This window comes from Cupressus sempervirens, chromosome 7 (assembly GCF_028749045.1).
Source record: "Cupressus sempervirens isolate cs-2001-9-10 chromosome 7, ASM2874904v1, whole genome shotgun sequence".
In the NCBI taxonomy this organism is placed as follows: domain Eukaryota; kingdom Viridiplantae; phylum Streptophyta; class Pinopsida; order Cupressales; family Cupressaceae; genus Cupressus; species Cupressus sempervirens.
The window spans coordinates 853,088,472-853,092,823 of NC_143124.1; positions in this window are offsets into that span (position 1 = coordinate 853,088,472).

Sequence of the window (4,352 nt, forward strand, 5' to 3'; positions counted from 1 at the left end):
ACTTATCAATTGTACATTTAGAATCTCTTTTCCCTCTACAACCTCGGTTGCTAAAGAACTAGCAGCCATTACTTGAAAACTAGGGTTTGCAAAATTTAAAACTGTTTTGCTCGACACACAATAAATACCTTGTGAATCCTGCTGGAATTGTGTTGAATAGCCTATTAAATATCTTGAAAATGCTCAGTTCAGTTTCTCCAAATTTCCTTTATCTCTTCGTGCTCTACTTCAAATTTGAATGATGCCAAATGAGTAGAAATCAATCAAATAACCCTTAAAACACTGCATTTAATGCTAAGTGCTTACACAGCCATAAGCTCGACTTTAATTGAATTTTTGGCTCACTCGACATCCATGTATTTTTCCATATGCTCAGAAGCCACTTTGAGCTCAACCTTTACTAACAACTTTACTAGCTCAACATCCACTAACATTTCACTCGTCAACCATAGTGAATTTTCATTTTTATGCTTGACAGTAACATGAAAATTGACAAAACTTAAAGATTTATACTTGATTCCTAACAACACTAAATCATGCATCTTTATTCATGCATATGTAATCTTTTCAAAACTAAATCCTTGGAAGTGATGCATAGTTTATCCTTATAAATATCAGTCCCACATACATCTTGATTGCTTAATTTGAGGGGGTGAAGTGATCCCATCTTCACTTGACGTGCTGCAATTTTCCTTTCTCCTCCATGTCTTGTTCATCTCATCTCTTACATTTTCAATATCTTCCTTTCCTTTTCCTTTGTTGAACTCACAACTTGGTGCCTTTGACCTTGTTGGAAAATTTCTTTTTACCTTCTCATTGAAGGGTTTTTGGGTAATCATATCTTGTGTCATACATGTGTGAATGCTTACTTGTTTACATACTTTAGATGTATATTCTTTATGTGGTATTTTAGTTTACTTATTGAATTGTGAGATGGATGTATGGTGAATGTTTTTATGGGTAAAAGTTTTAAGCACTGATTCACCCCCTCCTCTCAGAGTTTCCCTTTCCTATTGTAATTCCAATAGCTGAAACATGTGGTTTGACTCAACCAACTTTAGTAATCACTTTTGAAATGTGTTCTAATATAATTCTTAGGAATATGTCCATACTGTTGATAGTAGTGACAACTATACCTTGTGTTATAATCTTAATTATAAGAGTTGCCATTGTCTACTTGTTTGATGACCACTTGTGTTTGGATCTTCATTCAAAAGCTCTATGTCCATACTTCTGATAGTTATAATAGCATCCTTCAAATATTTTAGTGTGCAGGGTATTGGTTCTACATTCATGTGCCTAATGACCTTGTTTTTTAAACTTGTGACAGTGACCCATGTTCTTCTACTTAACATTCAGATTTGCAGTCTTGCTCCTGCAAACATTAGTAGTATGACATATCTTACCACAACTATGACAAGTAGGTTTGGAGTTCTTACATTTGTTACTTCTTTCTTCACCTCTTTTGGATGATTCTCCTTCTTTAGTACTAGTGTATCACAATCCATACGTATCATTGTTAGATCTAGGGGATCTCACCAATTGTTCAAAGTACTTAATGGCTTCACTAGGTTTATCGAAACTTTTAGCAAACTATTTTTCCCTTTTCAAATCATTGCTCAATTGTTCATTTTGCAATTTTAGTTGAGGTGAAGTGTGGTTTGTGAGTGTTCCTTGTTGAGATTGATGTTGTCTTGTCATTTGGGAGTGACTCAGTTCTTTGACGAGTCTAGATTCTTTTTTTTTGATGTTGACTTTGGCACATCTTTGTATCCTTGTCTCTCTTGAGAGAGTAGGCTAGCGTGGTTATACCACTAGCTCAGTTAGTGTTTTTAGATGAGTATGTTGATGGTTGGTGGAATTGTGAGTTCCCTAATGCATCTTGGGCTGATTTAGTGCAGAGGTTAAGAGAGACTTCCCTCTCAGTCCTATACTCTATAATTTCTTTCTCCCTAAACTTGTTTCTTTAAGGGGATTGTCTTGGTCAAGTTTTCTCATTGACCGTTGACTTGAGGCTGGAGATTGAATTTAGCGATAAGTTGGGTGTGGTATTCCCAACATGGTGCTGTAGGGACATGGTATCATTGGACACATGTTACCATATTATGAGTTGGTATGAAAATATTACATGATTGTGTCCGCTGACGAAAGTCATTGCAACCTTGTGGAAAGGTGATATCTTGTCTCATTGGGTTATGTAACCCTAGTTCCTAGTGATAGTTGAGCTTCTTGTATCATAGAGACTAAGTGATCCTATGCTCAGTGGTGAGTAGGCTTTTGGAGTGTGTAATTTTTTTGGTAAACTTTCATCCACTTTGTTCAAAGGGTGAGTTTATGTGGATTCAAGGATGTTCATGTGTGACAGGATAATATTCTTGGGAATGTGGGATGGTTATTCCCCATGATTCCAACTCTTGTTGGGAGTGTGTCTTGTTTTGACCTTAATTTGTGGTCACGTGGTAGGTGCATGTTTAGTTGGTGCACCTATGGACAAGGTAGAGTGACTTTTTCCTTACCTTGTATTGTTGACTTTATGGCTAGATGGGTTTTTCCTAGTGCATAGAAGGTTCCTTATTGGAGGACCTTGTGTTAGTGTGACACCTTTTCTCTTGTGGTTGACATATTTTGGGGTTGAAATGATGGTTTGAGAATGTTGGAGTGATCTAGCTTGACTTGTGGAGAGTTTTTTGAGTCATTCCTATTGCTAGGTTTTGATTTTTAGTTCTTGGTGTGTTTTGGTTTCTATTCTTGGATTGCAGGCTTCCAAGAGTAAGCCTAGTCTTTGGGGGGGATGATGTAGTACCTCTCCCATTTGACTTTTGTAAGTCATCCTAATGGATGCAACCTTGTTGATCTTTCATTGAGATGGGATCATGATTTGACCATGAGTGGTCTACATCGTTGAAGTGTTTGGATTTATGTTTCTTTTTCAGTTGCTTTGATTATACTTGGCTGGTTTATGAGATTATAATGTGATTTATGGTTCATTGAGGTTTGTACTAGATCTTACTAGGATCGATGTGGTATCATGAGGTTGTTTTGTGATTACCTTGAAATGTGTGCAAAGATTGCACTGTGTACTATTACCATGCTACACTGGACTAGGTTCCTATAGTAGTGGTTAGTCATGTTTATGATTGTGTTCACTTATGTATTTTAAGTGCCTTTTCATGTTGTTTAAACAACCATTATTAGATGCTTAAATAGTTAGAAATGGATTGTCCATGTTGGATTCATTGGTTATGTGTTGCGGATATCTACTTATGTAATGTTTTACTTTTGAGATGACCTAAGGGTCGAATGTCATACTTTGATTTCAGTATCATAAATTTTAGACTAATATGCTATTCATTTGATCATATTTGCATGATGATGCCATTGTGAGATGATAGTGTGTTTTATGATGATATCTAGTTATCTGGTATTTGGACATATCACTGATTATGTTATGTGATGGATTTAATGCTATGGGTATTTACTTCATTCCTGCGTTGTTATGCTTTATGCAAATGTGAGTGATGTAAATAGATTATTTTGATATAATTAAATAAATAGATAAATCAGGTGATTTAATGTATTTATTTCTTTGGCTATGTTATTATATGCAATTGCACTTTATTGTGTTGTTTAGTGTGCATGATTTATATCCCTGGCAGTGGCACATGGAGTTAATGATTCAACTATTCATATTTTACCAATGTCATCCCTGTATGGTCAACATATCCTTATTTTAATTATTTAATTAATCCTTTCAATGATTATTAAATCCAAACTCATCTGCATTATGTGATTAGACTAGTAAGCGTGTCTATACATTTAGAGTTTCACATTGTTGGGAAAGTTGTTAAGGAATTTTTTGTGCTTTTTCATTTCTGGGCTTTTAAAATGTTTTATTTTAATTTCTAGCAGCTTTGTGATAGATGAGTTCCTATTTATAGGAATAGCTTATATTCGTTTGGGTTGATTCGGGGTTTAACTAGGTTGGCTGGTTATTTTCCCTAATCGATTATTCACTCAAAAAGTGAATAAATTTCCAAAAAAGGAATTTAATTCCTCACTTCTCACTTTTGAATTAGAAAGTTGGAGAGTAAAATCCAAAATCCTCTTCATGCAGATTTACTATTTTGTTCATTGTGGGAGCTATAGGCATGGGATCATTGCAAGGTTGAGCTCATTGGATCCAGCTTAGGGAGCCCTTGGATTGTGGTGATTTCTAGCCACTTCTATGAGCTTTTTATTTTATGGCTCAGATTTTTGTTTTGCCCTTTTGGCTGCGAGGTAGAGCTCTCCTATTTTATTGTTTCTACTCCATTTTTGCTTTTTCTTTTGGTAGCCGTTTGTTAGGAGGTGAG